General features: G+C 44.4%; 1 protein-coding gene across 2 annotated transcripts in view; it reads right to left on the bottom strand.

The window, feature by feature from the left end:
* The window catches only part of LOC137882471 (junction plakoglobin-like), a 99,950-nt gene extending 85,645 nt beyond the window's left edge, over positions 1-14,305 (bottom strand). Inside the window, exon 1 of one of the 2 annotated variants that reach the window (XM_068724799.1) lies at positions 14,061-14,305. The gene's annotated coding sequence lies outside the window, so the exon portion shown is untranslated. The other variant, XM_068724800.1, reaches the window with a different exon arrangement.
* Positions 14,306-25,227: the final 10,922 nt, after the last annotated feature.

Here is a 25,227-nt window from a genome sequence, read left to right as displayed (position 1 = left end):
TGGTCGACTCTGTTGAGAGAGAGCCTACACCTGTTGCCCTGTCTTTCTGAGCCTCGTTACACAGACGGCCTCCACATTAGCTTCCTCTCTGGACCAACCTCATACAACACAACTTCCCTGACGAAGGACTTGGTGAAAACTATTTGTGGGCTGCCTGCTGAGGCCAACTCAAGGCGAGCTCCTCGGCCAGCCAGCCTCCAATTGTGCTTCCTTTACTGATCCCTTTCTTCCACACACAGGAACACACCTTCACATCAGAGAGGGACAACGGCCACTAAGAAGAGCCGACTGCTGTAATATTCTCAAGACAACGAAGAACGTAAAAGAGCATTTGTAGCTGATCCTGGTTTCATCTGCACATATTGTGAAGAGAATCTAAGCTCAAAGGTGGGAACCTTTAACTGCATCTCATCTCATGACATTCTCCTGTATTTTGGTGGACACTGAATGAAGACTGAGAATGTGATTGAAGGTTCTGAATAGGTGTGTATTAAGTCTGTAGTGTAGTGTATTATATGTTTTATATTCTCTTCATCATATGTCAGTCGAAGTGAACGACTTTATTAAGCAGTCTGACCCTCTTTTGCCTGGTTTGGCAACTGGTTTTGTATTGAAATGATTGGGGGGTTTTTTTCCTCTCGAGAGACATGAGTGGTGGGAAGTATCTAACTGTGTTTACTTAAGTACTGTACTTTAAAAGTACCTGTAATTGACTTGGGTATTTACATTCCATATTATTTCATGACTTTACGTTTCAGAGTGCAACCGTGGACTTCAGTGTCTCAGGTTTCAGGAGGTCTGAGCAGTGTCTGTCTGTCGTTCTGATGTTTCTTGTTCCTGTTCCGATGCGAGGTTCCAAGGACAGAGGATGTCGTCTGACCTACAGATTGTAAAGACCTCTGAGGCAAATTAGTGATTTTGATCTAAACAAATAAATTAGAATGGAATTAAACTGAACTACATCACTGCGTCTGCGTCTGGTGAACGTGTGAGAGCGCCACCACCGGCACAAGAACTATGCAGAGACCCTTCTTCAACCTCAACATAGGCTGTTAGAAAGTCTCTTCAGCAACACTGTCTTTGACAAGGTGTTCTTGAGATCCCTGCCAGCTTAACGACACAGAGGTCTGTGTGAGAGACATTAGCAGCTGATAAAGTAGGAGTTTGTGTTGGGGGATAACTAAAGACCAGCTGAAGGAGTGAAAGATGAAACTGGTGTCACAAAGTGAAACGTTAGAATACATTTTAGGTGAGATTCATGCCAATTTCTAGCTTGGCGAGATAACAGAATACCACAGAGCCAGATTCTGTGGGTCGCTCTGCCAAGCCTGCAAGCACACACACTGATTCACAGGCTGCCTCCGACCTGATAACAGGCAGCACAAAGTGTGTGTGTGTGTGTGTGTGTGTGTGTGTGTGTGAAGTAAAGTTTCACATTTCTCAAGAGAAACTATTATTCTCAATGAAATATAGGCAGTGTGTATCGGTGGATATTATGTCTGTATGTGTGTGTGTGTGTGTGTGTGTGTGTGTGTGTGTGTGTGTGTGTGTGTGTGTATTTTCATGACATATGGGACTGTCTGGCTGCCTATTTAAAGTGTCTGTATGTGCTTTGTGTTGTAAGGTGTAGAGTAGATGGAGGCACTCGGCGGTACGGTGAATCGCCCTCTGGGGCTCCACCATATTGGAAAGAAGTGACGTATCAATGTCACAGGAAAAGAAGAAACAACCAGAGCTCCAGACTCACTTCTTCCATTTCCTCAGTTGGTTGCACCAGCACATGATTTGGTCGCACCCTTTTTTGGGGGAGAGTATGGTATTAATCACTGGTGGAAAGTAATGAAGTACATTTTCTTTAACATGTTACAGATCAGCAAACAATAAGATGCAAGTAAATTTGTGGGAAGAAGTAACAAATTACATTTACTCGTTAATGGAACAAAGTGAAAAGTTGTTTAGTTTTCACTCTCTTTCTAGTTGTTTCTGGTTTTCTGGAGACCAGTTTGTAAATCTCATGTCAGGTGGTGGCACCATGACACTGCAGGCGACTCAGCATTTTTGGCTGCAGGATTTCCAGGAGATGTGAATCCAACCTCTCCAAAGCTTCTGGTGCTAGCCTTATGCAACCATCCGGGACTTACACGGTTCTGTTAGCTATTGTGGTGATTTGTGATATGCAGATTGAAAGAGCACTGTCAGTAAAGTTATGTTTCTTCTGTCCATTACACTGCCAACCATTGGCTGAAGTTAGACTATGGTTTTGGGGTCTCTATGTAGAGATGTGCCGCTCTGGTAGTCACTTGTTAAATATGGCCAAGGGGTGACCCAGAATAGTCGCCTATTCAACAATTCAATATAAGGACCTTGATGCTATTGCCTGTCTCACAGTCGAGTCATCAGGTAAATGTGGTTATGGAACAAAGAATCCTCCTGTTCGGGTTATATGGGGATGCTGAATGTCTGGTTTTACTTAGATCTGCTTGGTTTCTCCCTATTTTAATATAAAAAGTATCCCATTAATATTACTGTTAAATCAAATGTGGGATTTCAATCAATCTCCTTAATGTGCATACATGTATCACCAAGCAGATTAAGTCACACCATCCAAACTAGTCTGATGAGTGGAGCAGCATTCTTGGTGAGAGCCTCAAAAAGACTAAATCAGACTAAAAGATATATACAGTGTATATATATATATATATATATATATATATATATATATATATATATATATATAGATCAAATTAGCTGTTAGCAGTTCATGTTTGGATGTACAGACACGGATCACTTGAGTACTTTGTTACTGATAAAAACTTAAACACGTGATCATTCTTAGTTATGAGGAGCATCTTGTTTGCTATTATTTCACTCAGATTCATGGGCAGTTAACCATGATGGACAGCAGAGTTAAGGACTTGTCTCAGCTGTGAATACAGAGACAACTGTGACAATGTGAAGTGAAGGGGAAAAGTATCACAGAGCAGTGTTTCCCCTAGGTTTACAGCTTTTCTTTTTATGACAATTATCCACAAAGTGTGCAGCTTTTGTCACTGCAGTGTATCTTTCTGGGCTTCTGGAAGAATATTTCCAAAGCCTCTCGATATGGGAAGTCAGAAACGTCTGGCCCATTTATCGAGATCCGCATGCAGGCTAGGCTGCAAGATGGTCTCCTTGCAGGCCGTTTAAAAAACGCAGATATTGTTGTCTGCTTTTCAGGTAGTTAACGCGACATTAGGGGTGCAACGGATCACAAACCTCACGGTTCGGATCGGCAAAGAAAAGGGGAGGTGACAAATATAACTTTGCTTTCCATTTGTTAATTACAGAACTTCAAGGACACTTAAAGCAAAGAACTTTGGGCTATAGTCTTACATAAGAAACAAGAATACTCAACTCTGTTCAGTTTAAGTGCACCATGAGGTACGCTGACACCCTCGTCCTTTGATCAATAAAAGAAAGAAACAGCCAGTCTCTACAGCATCAAGTCCGATGTATTGCCGTTGTCGTATGTCTTTCTCTTTAAACAACGCCTACATACTGTAACGGTTCTGTCCACCACCCTCATCCCGTCATTATAAGTTACGGTGAAGACTAAATGCTCCCAAACTTGTGACTTAAACGGGGGCTTCTCAAGTTCCTTCTCTCGCCATGACTATCACCGTTAAATGCTTTTAACACGCTCCGTTCACGTGAACTCACTACTGCTTTATATCTGATCACTGACACTCTGCGTGGATATTCGGGGACTTTTTACTTGAAAAGGAACAGCAGCAGTAACACTTTATTACACACTATGATGATTAAACTGGAAAAAATACTCGGAAACGCACGACCATGTAGAGACTGTAAATAAGATAAATAACATAAGGCTATTGTTTAATAAAAGAACAAGGTATAGACCCGTTCTATAGGAAAGGGAACCTTAAATGACTTCTGTTGTGATCTGGCGCTATATAGAAAATAAAATGAAACAAAATTAAATTGACCATCAAGGGGGGGGCGGGGCACCCCCCTAATATAATGGTAGGGGAAACACTGCAGAGGTCACAAAGCCAAGCCTCAATAGAGAAGCAAGAGAATGCACCGTAAAATGGTTTTCTCCACACGTTCCCTGAAACAAGAGAACACAATTCGTAATGTATGCAACCAAAGCCAAACCTTGTTACCTCTGATGTTTCTGAGAGGTTTGCTGCATACAGCCCCGTAGCTGCAGCGTCACCAGTGCGGAAAATGTGCTGTTCTTCACCTGTCAAATCAGCCTGTGTGTGTGTGTGTGTGTGTGTGTGTGTGTGTGTGTGTGTGTGAGTGTGTGTGTGTGTGTGTGTGTGTGTGTGTGTGTGTGTGTGTGTGTGTGTGTGTGTGTGGAACCTCTCCCTGTCCCTCGACTACCCCTGCGGCAGTTACTGCAAACAGGAAATAAATAAATAAGAATTTGTTCTTAGACAGCTTGTCTGGATGAATAATAGTTATGTTAGACAACTTAATAGGAATATGTTTGAGGCCGAGTATCTTGTGTTGCTACAAAGACATTGAGTTTACTTCTCTCATGAAAGCAGAGCTACAGCTAATGAACACATATTATAAAGGAACCCTCTATATGTGTGTCCCCAGAAGTCTGTTCTTCTGAACAGAGCTCAGTGTCTGGGGAGTGTGTGTCCTCTAGGCAGACTGCTGTGGCTTACTTTTCCACATATTTATCAGTCACTCTTTGAAATCCACATGAAGCATTCTTCACGTTGGCATAAATCAGATCCACAATAAGTCACTTTTAGAGCTGGTTCTCTTGTTTCTCCTGTTATTGCCTTCTTCCAAACCAGTGGTGGAGAACACCAGGAGCAAATGCCAGGAGTTGAGTTTTCATTAAAAGCAAATTAGACCACACAAGGCCAAATGGCCGTAAAAGTCACCATATGACCAGTTGCTAAGAAAAAAATATAGCATTTAAAAGGCATTTTTTAAACACAGTCTGACGCAGTGCTCAATTTACATAAAAAGCATTGGTTAACTACATTCATGTTACATCACTTCCAGCCACGAGGATATGTTTTAACTGGAGAGTCTCTGGTATAACTCAGCCAAAAACACAAATGAATGAATGAATGAAACACTGGAGGGAATTATTTTTGGCAATAAAACTAGAATCACAGCCTCATGGTTGTTAACCTCCACCAAATGAAGCTCTAGCGTGAGTTCAGTCAGGAAGATTAGATTCTTGCATGCCTAAGCCCGTAGTATATTTCTTATACATCTGACAATCACTCCTCATGCATGCACACTCATTATTTCCTTGCTCTCATCGTTTAGGGCTGTCAATCATGATATCAGTTGTATAGATCAGCTAGTCTCCTTTATCCAATAGCACAACGACACAATGACATCATTAGCCTATCATCTTGTTGCTGTCTCTTTTTAAATATAATTGTCTCTCTACCTTCAGTACGTTCATGTTGCTGTTATGCACCCCTCCACCTCCCCATCTCCGCCCAATCTTCGCAGCTTCATCAACTCATCATTCTATCAGCCTCATCAACCACCACCACCAGTGTCTGGACTCCATGGAGGGATTTATCTTGCTCAGGGCAGACGCCCCTCAATTACAAATCTCCCTGTAGAGTCCAAGCGCCAAAGACTCTGAAGACTTTATTATCACATATCATCTGGTCATAATAAACAATTATTTTTTCTTTATCTGACTTGTCTCTCCGGATTGAACAAGTTGCAGTTAACATCCATGTGTAAAATGTTATAATTGCATAGGTGTCGTCTGCAGCATTCCTCCCCAACATTTTAAGGACGAGTCCAATTTAATATATGTGCTGCCTTAGCAAGCACATTGACTCACCTGTGCCGCCTACTATTTGACCCCCTTGTTGTCAGAACGACACCTTCACAGCGGTGTGTTTGCAATGTGTTTGTAATTTGTCTAGAGTGCCGGTTAATTCCATCTGACTGTTTAATCCACAAAAAGAATAAACTCAAAAGTGCCTAGACAGTGAGCGGACCGGTACTCAAGTTGCCTTTCTGCCTGGGGGCTGGACTTGGGCCAAAAGCAGTCCCCTCCTAAGACACACCCCCAGAAAAACTGTGAGCCTGTCTGGCAAACTCTGAGCATCCCTCTGTAATCAGCAGTGAGATGAACCACACTGTGTCAAGTTGGTCATGTCGAATCTGTTATCCTGAGCACGTTGGGACACCTTTAAGCCCTTTATTGTGGGAATGACACCTTTAATCCCCTTGTTGTCCACCTTTTGCTGCCGTCTTTATCTGGTAGGCAGTAGGGGGTGCCACAGCAAATAGACAACTGAGCCAGACTTTGCCTTCTGTCCTTGGCTTGGGTAAAGATGTAGTTTGGAATTGAGGCTCAGCCAATAACTGCCTTGGATAGATTATTGAGTATCAAGTTGAGTTTGTCGGACTCATTGTTTTTGTACGTAGCCGGCAATAACTCAGGACAGCACACAGGAAGCCTTTATTCACATGCCCCTTATCGCGCACATGGGGGAAGTTTGCCTCCAGGGCATACTGACTGAAATCTCCTTAGGCAACAAACATACTTGGTTAGGTTTAGCAAAATATCATGGTTTTGGATATAAGTAGTTCTTTCTGGCAGAAAGTCCTGAAGGCAAACTTCTCCCATGTGCCATTCCCGCATGGGGCTGCCAGGGAATCTTAGGTGCAGAGTTTCCTCTCTTTCACTATGTCCTCTTGACAAGGTGTTACTTCCTTGCTTGAGGCACTCACCGTGTTGCGACTGTGGCTGCGAGATGCGGCGAGGAACGCCAGGAATTTAGCTCTGGGAAACACGGACAAATCAAAATGTGGAAATACCTCACAAATTTGCTTGTCATTGCGCCTCCGGGAACCCATTCTTCTGTGTCAAATTCTCAATTGTGTGTCAACTTTGAGGGACCAATAAGACAACTCCAAATTCTGTGTCAACTTTGAGGAGCCAATCACCTATCCAAGTTTTTGGCATCCAATCAGATGGCTCCGTTGTGTCAATTGTGAAATCTCAAGCCGCCATGTTGGATTCTCGCTCCAGTGCAGCAGCAGGAGCAGGACAGCCTCTGTCTCAGCCGCAAGCCAGAGAGCCAAGAGTGCATCACAGTACGTGTTTTACTGTAAAGCTTTTTGACTTTGATGTACCTGGATGACCATCCTGAAGAAATGTTAGTATTTGTAGTGTTGTCTCATAGCACAACAAATGTTGTCTCATAGCAGAACATGTCATTTATTCTTATAAGTGCTGGCCTCTTGGTTCAGCACTTAGACAACCGTTGGCTCTGGGCGGTGTTCTCTGTCTGTGGTGGAAATGCAGAAGATGGTGGCCCCAACATAGTTCAGCCTAAATTATATACAGAGTTAGTTCTACTTTATTGAAATTCCTGAGTTCACTGTTTCTTTTTTGTCATCGTGTGATTACAGCCTCCCACTTCAGCCCCTTCAGACCAGCTCTGTCCTCCTCCAGGTCTGAGGAGCCTTCAGATGAAGAGCTGGTCAAGGCGGTAGTTGATTTGGAGAAGTGTATGTAAAAAGTAGAGTTATATTCAGGTAACAATTTGTTAATAACAGAAAGACTTAAATTCATTGTTGACCCTTTTTTTACTTTAAAATGTTTCTATAATCAGAGGAGGAAAGGAGACGACCGTTTGGGTTGAATTAAAAACTATCTGATGTCTGCCTGGCGCAAATATCCGATCATTAACCCACCTGTTAACTCACTAATCTGTAGAGTAACATTTTCTTCACCATGCTTTCCCCAGTCACCTCAGTAACTCTGCTGCCTGCATCACTCACTCAACATGTCTAATCAACACGTCTAATCTGTTGTCATCATTTTCTCTCTTTAAAACCACCTTCTGTGCTCCTGTAGTTTTTATATGCAGCTTGGCTCAATGTGTGTGTGTGTCTGTCTCTCAATATTAACACAAGAATCTCATCCTTTCATCTTACTGAAACATTTTATTTCTCTTTAAGCCTCAGATGTACAGGCCCCTCTTTAGCTCCTGCCACAAGCATCTCCTGCCACCACAACCTCAGCAGCACCACATCAGGGGCCTGGTGTCTCTGCTGTGCTGGACGAGCCCACAGATGAGGAGCTGCTGGACGCCGTGCTGGACCAAGACGACCTGATAAAACTTCCAGCAGCCCTCGTCACGGTTCAGCCTGCAGTCACCAGCTCCCTCACCGTCGCTTGCAGCTGCAACACCGACGCCGCCTGCAGCGTGCCAGGTCGTCGCCATGGAGGAACAGGAGGAGTGGCCAGGTCAAGCCTTCCTGCCTCCCCCACCACCTGCTGGCGGTGCTGAGGTAAGGCTGTCTGTCTAAAATATGAGGCCTCAGGTGTCACTGCTGCCCTTCCTAATGAAGTGCTGTCCTTAGATATTAAAATGTCCCGGATGTTTGTGTTGTTGTCTCACCAGTTGCTGCCTGAGTCGAGCAGCAGCGGTGGATCGGTCGGGTGCTGATTACCAGGGACAGCAGGGGGAGGTCTCAGCTCATCAGTGAGCTGAATCTCTGGTGGAACCCCCCCAATCCCGGCCGGTCTACAACCTGCCTCCCGCATCGCCTGACCCCTTCTTTGCATGTCGGGTGTTCTGGACATCGATGGCTGGTACCTCGCGGTCATTGAGTATCTGGAGTTCCGTCGATGTATGGAAAAGGTGGTCACAGGGGATCATAAGGCAGCTGTCCCACACCTACAGATGCCAATTTCCAGTTGTACTTACGTACAAGTAAGAAATTAAATGAATATCTTTATTATTTGTTTGTATTGAACATCCTGTTTGATGTATTTCTGTGGTGACAAAGCTGTACATAACATTTGTGTTGTGGTTCTAGGCTGTCCTGTGACATGAGGTTGGTTGTGCAGCTGAGGTCTCGCACTCTTGGCAACAGTGCAAATCGGCTGTACAACACCCTGCGAGAGCAACACTCAGATGCCTGGATGCGGAGAGCGATCCAGTACCTCGGCATGTGCGAGCAGTTACTGGGCTTGTGCTCGACGACGTGTCACCACAAAGAGCCACGAGCTGTACCCCACCTCATGAGGCAGCTGTCTCAGTGCATTTTCGAGGTCGACCCCGGAAATGCCCACCGTCTCACTGAGGCTAAGCGGTCCCATCTGGAGGCGAAACATGGGATGGTTGGCCTTACTGTCACAGAGGTGATCCAGAAGAGCTCCAGGGAGGAGTGGAGGATCCACTGTCGCTGGAGGACCCGTTGGCCAGAGCAATTGGCACTCCTCATCCAGGAGCTCCTCGACACCTTCACAGAACCGAAGTCTCCACGAGCTAATGCCAAGCACTTTCCGGCGTTCCTGGTTGATAGACTGGATGAGGTGGAGCGAGGACCGCACAGCAGAAGCTGCACCACCACCGTTTGCAGCTGAGGGACAGGTGGGACCTCTCAACTCCTACAGTGGCCACCTCAAGCACGTCCTTCACCAAAGAGTGCTTGGTCTTCAGATGGTTAAGGACTTCCCCAAGTCTGCTGAGTATACAGGTATGTGATAAGAAAACACTTTATTTCAACATTATAACTGAGAGTAAAATGAGCAAATACTAAATCCTTTGCTTTATGTTTGCTGTATGACAGGGGAGCTCATTGGCGTAGAGTACCTGTACCAGCAGACGTAGTGAGTGCTTAAGAATGTCAGCTAGGAGGCTGCTGCCATCGAGTCGCTCGTGGAGGAGAGTGAGGGTATCGTGGAAGATGTTGAGGACCCTACCATCTTCAAGCCCGATTTCCCCATCTACCAACACAGCAGCAACCCAGTCAGGTGATCTAGCTGACTGTCTGAGCCGTCCGGTCCGGCCGCCCCTGACCAAGATGCCCCTCCTGAGGCCCCTGAGGTTCAGGACTAAGTATTAGTCCCCTCTTATTCATGAATAAGACAATGCATTGAAAGCCGATGCATTCCATCGGTAGAAATCAGTCCTGCGCTTATAAACAGGACACAGAACACAGTATAAATTCCAAAGAACACGGTATGAATACTCAATGAAGTTGAAAGAAAACATCTCTACTCTGGCAGTGATGACGTGTCTTTATTCGTAAAAATGTACAGTGATCATGTGTGCAGACACAAACTCCTCAAAAGTCTCTCCAGCTGTGTTAAAGCCGACTGACAGCTGATCCAGCTATGGTCAGCTGATCTGACTTCATCAGAAACAGACGTCGCTTCTAGTGACGCAACTGAGGAAAGGACGTCTCATTTCTCCTAAAACATATGTCCTTGTTTCCTCTCTCCTCGCATGGCTCGCAAGGAAAAGATGCAAGTGAGGGAAACGGGGATGCAATTAAGAGACTTGTACCAAGACTCATTTTTGTCCTGGCAAGCGATTCCAGAGCAGGACAAATAGTGAGTTGTCTACCCTCCCAGATACGTGGAGAGGCAACCTCAGGGGTGGTTCAAGGCAACGAAGGGGAAGGACAACCTCCTGTCCTGGCAAGGAGAGTCTCCAAAGGTAAGACTCTTTTCAAACATGAATGTTTCCTTTAGTAAATATCTGCTGTATATTATCCCCCACTTTGCTCTGCATGACTCTTTTAGCTGTCTTCTTGGACTGAACTTGGACCCTGCAAACTGGCCCAATGCCAGTCACCTGGTGGATGCCATCTCCACCCAGCGACCACTTGGATCTGTAGCGTCATCAGAAAGGCAGTGCTGCCAGCCCACGATGCAGTATATCTGCAGTAAGTGTGGTCAGCCCAAAATGCTGGCTACACTCGCCTTTGCGGTGTGGCATACTGCACATCTGTCGGCGGGAAAACTGTGGAGTGGGGGAGGAATTGAAGAAGAAACACGAGGGGGGGCAATGAGGGACATTTTATTGTTTTGTTTTTTTCTGTATTTATTCCTTAGTATTTATTTATTATTATTTAAGACAGTTTTCTTTGACAATTTAATTTATTTTTGTAATAAAATAAAAGTCTGTAATCTGCAGGTTGTTTGGAACCTTTATTATTTCTGATTATATATATTTTAAAAACAAGCTTTACAGATTATGATAGTAAAGATAATTTCATAAAGATAGTATTAGTGCAAAAATAGCTGTACATTTTTACATGATGAGCTGCTGATACACTAAGTGGTCAAAGGTCACAATCTAGTCAAATTTGCAAAATTTGAAAAAAAAATTAAAAACAAACAAACATGTCAGCAAATAGTAACTTCATCAACATTACATTACATTACAGTCAACAGAGAAGATGTTTGAATGAGCAGAATGATACCAAAAACAGACGAAATTATCTCATTAGAACTTTAATGCTCTCAGAGGAGCTCGAATGTGAGCAGCATGTTCAATGCTAGTGTGGACCATGAAGTTCAGGCTGTCCAGCTGCTTCTCTAAAGCACATGTAGTCCACACAGCTGAAGAGACAAAGACAGATGTGCAACAGTATACAGCTGTGAACCATCATATAACCATCTAGTTTATTTCTGGTAGTGTTATACACATTAGCATTCCTACCAACCATAGTCTACCTACTAAGTTACTGTAGTTACTCTTTACAATAAATCACTGTTAACTGTTTTATTTGCTGACCATCCCCACTGTTTTGTCCCTTTTTAACACCCTTACCCTAAAGCTCGACTTTGCCGTTGGCAGGGATCAAACTACTGACCTTCTGCATCCCACCAGATGCACATCAGCATCTCTCCTCCCACAGAGAAGATTGAACCAGCGGACGGATTTGCTCATTTTTCTCTCTGCTAGGATTGAACCGGTCACAAGCAGCAGTGTGACATGAGAACGTGTAGCTGATCTTAATGAAGTTTCTTCAGTCCTGATTGGATATTAAAATGTTTGAACACACTATGGTACAATACTTCTTGTATTGATAGGTTTTTGCTGTGGTACTTACTGTTTCAGTATCAGGGCTGAGATATTTAGGTAGGTTATCAAATTCATCATTTTGGTGTCATGACTAAGGGTGTAAGAACAGGGTGTAAGGTGGACTTTAAATGAGTAGTTTCCATGCAGAGGTTGGTGGCAGACGGCGGCTCAGATTACACAGAAAGTAGTGCTCTGATGTTGGATGTTACCTTGCTGAATGCAAATGCAGATCTCACTGTTCTGATTGCACTCTTTGAATGTATAAATATATCTCCTTGCTTACAATATTGCTATATATCGCAGTATGTTGAATCATAACCGCTGTGTCATGATACGTGTCTTATCTCCAGTCTTGTCAACACAGCTTTAGTGGTGACAACACTACCTCACATGTACAAACGACAGCACACACAATACAATGGTGGCACAACTGTACAAAGGGAGTTGCTTCATTCTATGAACTCTCAACAGAACAATGTCTCCAGTATGTTGCTGTCCATCCAGCCATTCTCCACCTTTAACGTCATATCAGCAATGAATCTTTATCATGTCAGCGTTTTCAAACAGAGCCTGAAAGCTGAAGTCCCCTCAGAGAAAAAACAGGCTTCACCTGATGAGATGGTTAGGAAGGGGATAAATCTACTATCTCTCACACACACACACACACACACACACACACACACACACACACACACACACACACACACAAGCAGAAACCTGCAGGAGGACCGGCGCCAGCGGAGTCTGTTGGACGAACAGGTGACAACTCCTGAGACTGTTTCTTAATTAATTAACAGCAATAAGAATATGAAAGGTAATTCATGTGAATAAGGTGTGTTACAGGTGGAAGTGGTCAAGCACCCCATTGGTCACCGTTGGTCATACACACACACACACACACACACACACACACACACACAGGTTCACAGTGAGCAGAACACACTATATTGAACAAGAAGAGCAAAGAGTGCATCCACCCAATCACATGCACCGCTGCTCACACTCACACACTTGGCAAGCTCTCTGGCTGCTACACCCGCTAGTTCACAGCCAAAGAATGTGGAGTCAAAAGCAGAAAGGCAGAGACACTGTGGAAATATGTGTGTGTGTGTGTGTGTGTGTGTGTGTGTGTGTGTGTGTGTGTGACATATCTGGTGGCAATTACATGACAAGACTCTTTCTATCTCACTACAGATGCATCTCTCAGCTTCATCCTCAACATCTGTTGGGAATGAGACGCTTCTGCTGCCCGCAGGAAAACACACACACACACACACACACACACACACACACACACACACACAGACGCATGTGAACGTACATGTGCAAAGAGAGAAAGAAATCAAGGGATTTTGAGCAGAAATGTTGATTTTACGTGGAAGATTTGTTTGTTTTGTGTGTGTGTGTGTGTGTGTGTGTGTGTGTGTGTGTGTGTGTGTGCGTGAGAGAGAGAGAGAGGAATGTGTCATGCAGGGGCAGAACACACTGAGACAGGAGGCGACATGGAAAGCCAACAAACCGCACAATGTGTTTCCAAACAGTCTCATTCCAAACACACACACACACACACACACACACACACACACACACACACATACACACACACACACACACACACACACACACACACACACACACATACACACACACACACACACACACACACACACACACACACACACATACACACACAAACACACACACACACACACACACACATACACACACACACACACACACACATACACACATACACACACAAACACACACACACACACACACACATACACACGTGCAAGATGCAGGGACGCCAAAGCCCTGAGCATTGCAGGATGTTATTTTCCATATTTATATATTTAATACACACATTATTACACCTATAGCGGCACACATTTCCAGCTCCCTAAAAAAATCTCTTTGTGGATGCGATGGTTTGATGGTCAAACCATGAATGCAGCTCGCTGCTGTGTGTGTGTGTGTGTGTGTGTGTGTGTGTGTGTAGCCCTCACCCTGGAGAGGAGCATCAGACTGGTGAAGTTTCAGGAGGACAGAGAGGATGCAGTTCACAGACTGTATTTCTAATGACGGCCGTGGATGCTGTCTGATGAGGACCACCCACTGCAGGTCACTCTTCACGCGCCTCTTGTATTTACCACGTCGTTGTGGTGACCGAGCTCGTTATCTGGTTACCATGCGTAAAAACATCGGGTTGGTTACCTTGTTCACGGCTCCCTGTCGCAGCAGTGACGGCTTCAACTCGTCCGTCTTCCCTCTGCTTAAATCCACAGTCCGCACAGTTCCGGTGCAGATCCGCTGCTGTGGTCCGGTCACCGGTGTGTGCGTGTGTGTGTGTGTGTGTGTATGTGTGTGTGTGTGTGTGTGTGTGTGTGTGTGCCCTCTGTGTCTCGCTATGTCTCCCGTTAAACGCGGAGTGCAGCACGCAGCCAGCCGGGCGGAGTGAGGGGAGCGGACCGGCGGCTCGGCTGCTTCAGCGTCACTGGAGAGGAGGGGATGTGAGGAGGTCTCACTCTGATGGCGAGACAAGTGGTTTCCACGCCTCCCTCTCGGTCACTGCTGCCAAGCAACGCAGTGGTACCTGATCAGCTCCAGGTGTTCACTAGGAAAGGACAATTCCAGTTTCTATTGTATCACCTGCAATGACTCACTGCCTCTCCAAAAACATGTTCTGGGTTAGACGTTTCTTTTGTTAAGTTTCCAAAACCAGATATCAGGGTTTATGTTGCATTGCAACACTACCTCTGGAATGTTTAACTGTGCAACAAGCGTTGGCTGTTGTGTTCAGGGTAACTGTCACAGGATGCAGCCCCGGTCCTGTCTGGTTAATGCAGACCTTAGCCTGTTCTCTGTGTGTGAGGATCTCTTTTATTGTTTCTCTATGTGGACCGATTAAAGGTGCAATGTGTCAATCTGGACAGAATTTTAGTTTAAAACATTCAAAATATTTCTACTGAAAGAAGGATGGAGACAGTGCAGCGTCCAATCCGTCCTCAGTCCGACATGAGAGGACGTAGAAAGCTTGTAAGTGATACATCCATGGCCCGTGTACAATTTTGGTATGTTTGAGTTTGATTATTGGATTGAATCCACAGCGGCAGAGACGACACAGTGAAATGCACCCTGACCTCATGGTCCCCTCCACCAGGAGGCTGCTTCACCGAGAGTAGAGGCAGCTCCAGGAGACGCACCTTCTGTTAGAAGTTAGCTCGAATTGTCCAATGTCAAGTCTCTGTTTGATCAGGTGACGAGACGATCATATGGTGTGTGCTTGCTTCGTAACTGCTCAACAGCGTGCACTTTCTACCTAGTGCCACTGAACAGAAGCTTTTTTGTTTCTCTTAGATGTGCCCATTTGGAACAGATGTAACTCAGTAATACGTCGAGGTGTGATTATATCACAGCTAAAGGGCGTCGTTCTGCTGTGACGCGTCAAAGCAGCGTTTTATATCACATGAGCCAATCAGATAGCTTGATTTGAGCTAGTTTAAAAACACTTCTACCTTCAGCTTGTGGTCAGACGACATCTGCGTTGGTTTGCTGCATGCTCAGTGCGTTCAATAACTAATTATACAATCATGAATTACTTGTTGTTTTATTTCATTTCAACTTTAAGGTTTTTAATGCATTCATTTAATATATGGCTCTAGATTTTCTTTATTTTGTTTTGCAGAAAAATAGATTTGATTTGATGTAAAATTAGTTCCTTAACTCAAACTACTTCTGTAGAGTCAGTAGTGAAATATTCATATATTAAATCCCAATGAATTCAATTTCAATTCAATTTTGTTTGCATAGCAGAAAATCACAAATTTGCCTCAGAGGGCTTTACAATCTGTGCACATGTGACATCCTCTGACCTTTGACCCTCACATCAGAACAGGAAGAACTCCCCCCAAAAAAACTTTAATGGGGAGAAAAAAGAAACCTTAGGGATGGACAGAAGTGCAACAGATGTCATGTCTCCAGAATGAACACAACATTCAATGCATATGACAGAAATTATTCATATAATGAGAGTAGTAAGCATAATAATGATGGAAAAGCTACGACTACTAATAATAACAGCAGAAGTGGAGTAAAATAACAATGATAACAAAAGCAGTAATGGTATCGGCAATAACTAATAATACTACTAATAATAGAGATAGTAGCAGTAGGTGTCAGGCAGAACCACAGCAGGAGGCAGGACCACGGTCCAGATATAACCACGATCCATGGAAACCTGTGAGGAGAGAAAGCACAAAGACTCCGGGGAAGAAGCAAAATTAGTAATGAGCATTAATGAGATATGAATTCATACAGAAGGAGAGAGAGAAGAGGAGAGATGAACTCAGTGTATCCTAGCAAGTCCACCGGCAGTCTAGGCCTATAGCAGCTTATCTAGGGGCTGGTCTAAGACAAATCTGAGCCAGTCCTAACTATAAACCTGAACCAGTCCTAACTATAAACCTGAACTAGCCCTAACTATAACCCTGAGCCAGCCCTAACTATAACCCTGAGCCAGCCCTAACTATAACCCTGAGCCAGCCCTAACTATAAACATGAGACAGCCCTAACTACAAACCTGAGCCAGCCATAACTATAAACCTGAATCAGCCCTAACTACAAACCTGAGCCAGCCATAACTATAAACCTGAACCAGCCCTAACTATAAACCTGAACCAGCCCTAACTATAAACCTGAGCCAGCCCTAACTATAAACCTGAGCCAGTCCTAGCTATAAACCTGAACCAGCCCTAACTATAAACCTGAGCCAGCCCTAACTATAAACCTGAACCAGCCCTAACTATAAACCTGAGCCAGCCCTAACTATACAACTGAGCCAGCCCTAACTATAAACCTGAACCAGCCCTAACTATAAACCTGAGCCAGCCCTAACTATAAACCTGAACCAGCCCTAACTATAAACCTGAGCCAGCCCTAACTATAAACCTGAACCAGCCCTAACTATAAACCTGAGCCAGCCCTAACTATACAACTGAGCCAGCCCTAACTATAAACCTGAACCAGCCCTAACTATAAACCTGAGCCAGCCCTAACTATACAACTGAGCCAGCCCTAACTATAAACCTGAGCCAGCCCTAACTATAAACCTGAGCCAGTCCTAACTATAAACCTGAGCCAGCCCTAACTATAAACCTGAGCCAGCCCTAACTATAAACCTGAGCCAGCCCTAACTATAAACCTGAGCCAGCCCTAACTACAAACCTGAGCCAGTCCTAACTATAAACCTGAGCCAGCCCTAACTATAAACCTGAGCCAGCCCTAACTATAAACCTGAGCCAGCCCTAACTATAAACCTGAGCCAGTCCTAGCTATAAACCTGAGCCAGCCCTAACTATAAACCTGAACCAGCCCTAACTATAAACCTGAGCCAGCCCTAACTATACAACTGAGCCAGCCCTAACTATAAACCTGAGCCAGCCCTAACTATACAACTGAGCCAGCCCTAACTATAAACCTGAGCCAGCCCTAACTATACAACTGAGCCAGCCCTAACTATAAACCTGAGCCAGCCCTAACTATAAACCTGAGCCAGCCCTAACTACAAACCTGAGCCAGTCCTAACTATAAACCTGAGCCAGCCCTAACTATAAACCTGAGCCAGCCCTAACTATAAACCTGAGCCAGCCCTAACTACAAACCTGAGCCAGTCCTAACTATAAACCTGAGCCAGTCCTAACTATAAACCTGAGCCAGCCCTAACTATAAACCTGAGCCAGCCCTAACTATAAACCTGAGCCAGCCCTAACTATAAACCTGAGCCAGCCCTAACTATAAACCTGAGCCAGCCCTAACTATAAACCTGAGCCAGCCCTAACTATGAGCGTTATCAAAGAGGAAAGTCTTCAGCCTACTCTTAAATGTGACGAGGGTGTCTGCCCCCCGGACTGAAGCTGGAAGCTGGTTCCACAGGAGAGGAGCTTGATAGCTGAAGGCTCTGGCTCCCATCCTACTTTTTAAAGTCTGATCCGACACGAAGGGAGGCTAAAACTGGTGTGTCCTAGTCCTACATTCTGAACCATTTGAAGATGTGTAGCCCTAGCAGGAGGCAGGCCATGACAACAACATTACAACAATCAAGCCTGGATCTGGAACAAAGTATCTCTGCTTTAGGATCAGGATCAGGACAGAAAAGACCCAATTTGCTGATCCAAAGAGAGAGTATGATCAAAGAACACCAAACTGAGAGAAATCTCAGAGCTGTAGAGTTACTGTAACTCCATCAAACTGGTGTCTATGTCGAGCAGGACGGACCAGCAGCTCAGTTTTTATCATAAGTTACAACCGGAGTTATAATAACTTATAACAGGACATTTTGTGACATCCTTTTCCAGTTGCGGCGGCTGTGACTCAGTGGGTAAAGCGGGTCGTTTTATAACCACAAAGTTGGTGGTTTGATCACATTCAGTATAGCAGTGGAAATGAATTCCATGACTGGGGAGAATTTGGCCAAGAGCTGACATATAAAGAGAGAAAAGCAGACGGCAGAACATGTTTGTATTATTATATGAAACATGCCGTGTTCAGAAATGTCAAACTTTTACCACACAAGGGACACCAAATGGATTTTTCGGTTGTTCTTGTGTCTAAGTGACTAATAGGGACATTTTCTGAAAGTGTCAGTATTGAGGGAGAACACTGTGGACGACAGCCTTGAAATGAGCTGCGAGGGCAAGTGAGCAGCATCAATGTATCATTATGTCCAGTAAAAGAGCTTGTTGGTATTATAATAACAACATTATGGAAAGAACCTGAAAGAAGCCCATCAAATTCAAAGACTTCATCCACAATGTCGAAATCATCTAAAAGTGACCAAAGATGTTTACAAATTCGACACCATTGACCATTACATCCTGTTACGGAGACTAGAACATTTGATTGGCATTAAAGGAACCGCACTAAGCTGGTTTACCTACAAAGCCCTCATTGGTCAGGCACTATCATATCTTAAGGAGCTTATAGTACAATATTATCCTACTAGAGAGCTGCGCTCCCTGAATTCAGGGTTACTTGTGGTTCAGTCTCGGGTTAAACTGCTTCCTGATGACCTGCACAGTTGCACCTGTCTCACCTGTGATCTCTGAAACCTTACAGTCCAATCAGGACTATCCGGTCTGAGAATACAGGGCCCCTGTCTGTCCTCTAATAAGAAGGCAGGCTCTTTTCCTATCGTGTCCCTCCTGTGGAACAACCTTCCTGCTGACGCCACAGTCTGACTTCCGCTCCATCACTTCTCTACAGCGTCCCTGCCTCACCGAGTGAGCCTTCCTCTCGAGCATAGAGGATCTCTGTCGCTGTCCGCCCGCAGCGCGCTTCCAGAGAGCGAATGATCGTGAAGCAGAAACACGGAGAAGCAATTGTAGCCAAGTGATTGAAAAGGATGTGCGAAGTCTCCGTGACTGTCTGCTATTAATTAACTGTCCTCTCAGCGCCATCTCATTTACACGTGCGCAAGCAGAAAGAATGTGGAGCCGTGAGCTGTTACACAAGCACACCGCGTGCAGGCAGGCAGACGGCTGCTCAGTGGTATAGAGGCGCACAAGTAGAACAGCACCACACCGAGATCAGTATGCTCAAAGAACGGATGGTCTACTATTGTAGAGACAGGGTCACACTCACACCTGACACCTGGAACAGCTCACTGGTGTGGTCCAGTACAGCAGCAGCAGCAGCAGCTCATCACCATTCACAGCCTCCTGGTTGGTTTTCAATCAATCAATGACATGTTTGCAGTTTGTAAAACAGGGCAGAAGAAAAAAGAGAGCCCAATTTCAAAGACGTCCAGTAAAACATGCCACAGGTAAAAGCAGCGTATTCACACATTGGGTTTGGTCGACAGCCCGGCTGCAGAAGTCCGCATAGTGTGTAGGGATATAAATACTCACTTTTTACGTACATATACTAAGAGACAGTGGAACAATTATCAAAGGCACACAGGGTTAGAGATACATGTTCATTTCTGTTAATACAGCATGTAAATACATACGACACATAGTTGTGGAGAGGGGCTGCAGCACCTCCACTATAAACACCATCAGTGATGATGAATTTTCACTGACTAAAGAGACTAAAAGGCTACAGCATCCATACCGTTTAACTGTAGTGTGGGCAGAGACACTGCTGCTGTGCAGTAGACCATGTTCCGTGATTTGCTGCAGCTCTTAAATTATAAAAAATAATTCAAATGTAGGGGTTTGTATTCATGGTAAAAGGTCATTTAACGGAGTGAGAGAGAGAGAAATAAAAGGTGAGCCTGGTGTGGGCGAGTGAGACAGATGTGTGCAAATGACCAAAGAGAGGAAAACCTAAACGGTTCATCAGTGAAGTGGATGAACTGCGCAGACGGAGTGTGTGATAACGGACGACCAGACATGAATCTGTGACAGCTGTCTAATATGAGTCCAACACAAGTTGAGCGTGCATCGCTAGATGTGCATACGTAATGGCTGTAATGTCGTCTCTCATCTCTGTCTGTGATAAGATGCACGTGAGCCAATCTTGCTCTGCTTCTTGTCTGTGTAATGAACACAGACATGTTGGTGTTCCAGTTATCTTTCTGTTCTGTAAAGCATTCTAAAATAAGTGTCACCGTGTTTTAACTGTTGATTATCCAGGTCATTTGAATTCATGCAAACGCCATGAAAGGGATTGTGCATTTAGTATGCTTCTATTATATGGAGTGAGTTGCTTTTGGCACAACAAAATATCATAATCCATTTCTTATTTTTAATTAATTTCAGTCCAAAGTAGTGGTTTGACGTAACGCTGCATAATATTCCTAGAGCCAGGACAGAACCTCCACCGCAGACCGACTTCTCAGCCACTCTTTGTTTGGTTCACAGTAATTGTACCAAAGACTCCACGGATCTCTTCCTTTCCTGAGGGCTGCTGGTTCTTCAGTGGTTGGATGAAGACAGCGTTTTAGTGGTTGGATTAGAGGTTGGATTTCCACTGACTGACTGCACTCACTGCACTGCACAGGCTTTAGATAAAAGCTTCTACAACATGCAGCGATTTTGTTAAAAGGTTGATAAGTGACTGCTTCAGAAAGCACCAGCCTACTTCACAGCAATCTCACCATCATTTAGCATTAGCAATGCAGGTATTTACATGCTTTTATCCAGAGAGTCACTCTGGATATTCCTAGATTGTTACATTATATAGTTTAAGTCCAGAGGCCACCAAAAGACAAAAACTGCTCAATGGACACCAGACATTTTCTTATCAATTTCATATAGAATCTTGTTGCTTTTTGCTTGGTCTCCTTTTCTAATAATGCATGTATAACCTCAGTAATGCACAATCATTTCATATGAAATGAGGACAATGGCTAAGATTGCTTGATGTCCCCCAACCCCCCACACTGAAACCTGTAGTGTACTCTACTCCATCCCTTTATGGAGACACTCAGATTGTCCAACCCCACTCACTGAACTGTATACCTTGAATAAAATCATAAAACACTCTCTCCGCCCAAATGATCTGACCAAATGTACTAACATATAAAAAAACTATACATGTGAACATGTAGGATCAATTCCCTCTTGATAAGCTTCATTAGTGAGAACATTCTCTGCTCCTGGTTCTCCTTCATGTACACTTTCCAGAATAAGTGCAGGAGATTCTTCTGTGCTGCATTCAAGCCTTGATGCCATTTTTGAAAAGTACAAATAAAATATAAAGAAATGAACAGTTGATCCCATGAGCACAAACATCCTCGCCAAAGATGTGCTCTTCCAAATATATTGATTATTTGTCTCGGGATGGTTTTGTTCAGATGTCACTTCCTGAACATTTGCATATCAAGCAGACAAATAAAATGTATAAAAACTAAATAACACCTATGCATATATTTTTGGATTGCTCAATGTACCTGGGCCTTACAATACTATCCACGTGTGAAAGGACAATCTACACGTTATATATTCTGCTACTCATTATTCTGGTTGCGGCCCTAACTGCACAGATCTACATGATACCAGGATGGGGTGAATGTCATGTTATGCCATTGTGCTCTGAGATCAGCACTGTTATGCACACAACCGCACAGCTTCCTTTTTGTCGACGGACTTCACCCAATGCATCGTGTGATACATTGTGCCTAAAAACAACAGCGCCTCTAAAAACAACAGCGCCTCCTTTCAACACAGATCAATGGATAACTAATCCCAGAAGATATTCATTGTTGGATTTATCAGTTTTACTAAGTCACACTGTTGTTCCATGCTGGATTACAAGGTTTATGAAAGGGATCCGTGACCCCCACAGGCTTAAACAAGCCCTGTGTCCAGTGTGTTCGTTTATTTGGTAATTAGTTCAATTGTAAATCTGTTCGTGAATTTGCACAACAAAGTGCAAAATAAGTCTTTTCATTGTACTTGTGGATCTTTCTTAGTGGTCCAAAATCTAGTTTTTGAGACTTTTGAGAATAGGTGTATATTTGGGTATGGAGAAGAGGACATGCTCCTACCAATATCAAAGTGCTGTTGAATTGTCCCAACCAATACTTTACATATGTCAAAAGCGCTTGTCATTCAAATTCAGCACAGCGTAACCAGTAAGACATACGCTGGATTGAAAGGTTTGGGTGTTTACTGCAGAAATGGGCCACTACGTTAGGGGCAGCTGACTATCTTTACCTGCCATCACTCACATCAAAACAAGACTTTTCAAGGATTTTCACAAAGTTCGACTCGGACTCCTGACAAGCCAGTCTTTTCTGCTTCAAAGAGATATGGTTCTCTGAGGATGCAGCAGATTGCCATCTGGATGGTTTTTACATCAAACACTTTGACAATGACACAAGGAAAACACAGAAGTCGATTTGGGGCGGGCTCTGTCTGTATAGCTGCCAACAAAAAGCATCAAACTTCATGGTGAGTGAGACTGAGGCTACATCCACACTTATAGTATTAAATGAAAACGATCTCCGTCCACACGGCATTTCAACACAGTTTTTGAAACGATCTCCATCCATACTAGCAAGCCTGAAAACGAATATGGCTATTCACGTACACTGGACATGCAGGTCCTTGCTTTGCTCTAGCTCTCTGTCTCACACACATAAAATGTACTTTAAAATGAATGCTTACACATAAAAGTTTACTAGATTATGGGTCAATAGGAAAGGAAAGTCCTCTGTTTTGTGTCCGTCCTCCTCAAAGCGGATAACCGTGACGTCAGACGTCCACTCAGTAGGTCTGACAACGCCGCTGGTCACGCCGCTCACTAATCGCTCCAATAACAGCTGCTTCCGCCGCAAAAATCCAGACTTTAACTGGACAACAGCTGCTAGTAAAAACAACAAGGTCAGCAACGCCTGTAATCAGTTGTCCTTGTTAAATTAACCTGGTAGTCGATCAATAATCAAGGCTGTTGTTTGTGATTTTCCGGGAAAATGTCACATGATAGGGGCGTGACGAATCAGGGAAGGACACGTTGTGACTGCTAAGAACCAATCAAGTAGCAAACACGTGTTTCTACGTCATCGTTTTCAAACTTATGCGTTCACGTCGTCCATACTACTAGGAGACTCCGGAGTTTTCAAACTTATCTGTCCTATGGAGCGTTTTCAAACTTATCCGTTTTCAGTGCCCTGATACTCTGGCCTGGTGTGGACGCTCAGTGTAAACGTAGCAAAAGATATGTGTTTTCAAATGGAAACGTAGTAGTGTGAACATGGCCTGAGTGCTGTAACTATAAACTGATACTGTGTCATTTAGACTGCACTATTCACCCCAAGAGTTCTCCCAGACAACCATGATTTTGGTGTATGTACCCGGGTCTGATTTCATACTAGCTGCTAACTCCCACTAGAAACAGAATATACTGGATGCTCTATATCATATCTATAGGCTTTGCCCTCTAAGAGCTGATGATATTTGGTTCATTCGCGCTTACATGCACAGCTGTGAGAAGTTTTTTTAAGCCCTGCACTGGCCCCTTCATGTCTGCACTTGTTACATATATTAGCCGTGCAACCATAGTTCTGCTCCAATTTTTCTTCGAGAAGTCAACAATTGGAAATAGTAGAGATCAAGATAATGTTGGGGTCTAGCAATGTGTGTATTGGCTACCGGATCGGCTATCTTGCCGCTGGACCTTCCTCCCAGCAGTGAAAGCTGCCTCAGTGCTCTCTACATTGGGCCAGCTAGCGGCTAACCCCCGCAGGCCGCTAGTTGGTTATACGCTCGCTTGCCTACGGAAGAGATGCGGCCCCAAGCGGAGGCTTTCACGACGCTTCACATTGAAGCAGCTGGGCAGACCATCAGGATTCACTGCCGACAGATGAGCTGACAGGCGCAAGGCTCTCCCCACGGAGCTAGCCACGAACATTGGGTGACGGCTTCGCATCATTGCTGTAAGAGCAAGTGGCTGGCCAACCTGGTCCAACCCAACCACCCAGTCAAGCGATGAAGTGTTTCTGATGAAGGTGTTTTCTCTCTGTGTTACCTGTTTAACATTGCCTGTCTCCGCCCCTCCCTCTCCTCCACTACCACTGAAACACTAATCCACGCCTTCATCACCTCTCGACTGGACTACTGCAACAGCATCCTGTACGGCTCACCAACCAAAATCATCAACAACCTACAATACATCCAGAACTCAGCTGCCCGTCTGCTCTCCCACTCCACCAGAGACCACATCACCCCAGTCCTTCAGAACCTCCACTGGCTCCCCATACAGCAAAGAATCCAGTTCAAGATTCTCCTCATCACATACAAAGCCCTTCACAACCTCGCCCCTTCATACCTTTAGACCTCCTGCATCGACATGCTCCCAAACTGCAACCTCAGATCCAACGCTGCCAACCTCCTTACCCCCCCTACTCTGTCCAAGCATCAGACCTGGGGGGACAGGGCCTTCTCCATCGCTGCCCCCTCCCTCTGGAACTCCCTCCCCCAACACCTCAGACATTCTCCGTCACTTGCCACTTTCAAAACTGCACATAAAACTCAACTATTTAAATCTGCTTTTAACCTGTGATGCTATTATGTATGTTTTTGTTTTGTCTCTTCCTGTTATAATATCGTCTTTCTGTCTTGTTTATATTGTAATTGTTTATTTTGTTTCTGTTTTTACCATGTAAAATGCCTTTGCAGTACCTTTAAAGTGCTATACAAATAAAATGTATTAATATTAACAAACACCTGCACAGTGTAAAGGCCTGAGGGGCAGGGTAGTGGCTGGAACCTACATTCCAGCCAGAAGGCTCCACCCACTCCTTCAGGAGAGCATTGAGAGCAGGTGTGGGAAGAGACACACCTGATCCTGATCTCCTCATCAGGGAGGTGAACAAAAGATAAGGAGGGAAACGGAGCAGGGGAGTCATGAGACGAGAGGAGAAGCCGCTTGATGAAGA

The sequence above is a fragment of the Cebidichthys violaceus genome, unplaced genomic scaffold, assembly GCF_023349555.1.
Source record: "Cebidichthys violaceus isolate CVI_PGR_0920_01 unplaced genomic scaffold, fCebVio1.0.p SCAF_32, whole genome shotgun sequence".
Lineage (NCBI taxonomy): Eukaryota > Metazoa > Chordata > Actinopteri > Perciformes > Stichaeidae > Cebidichthys > Cebidichthys violaceus.
This window is presented reverse-complemented; position numbering and strand designations above follow the sequence as displayed.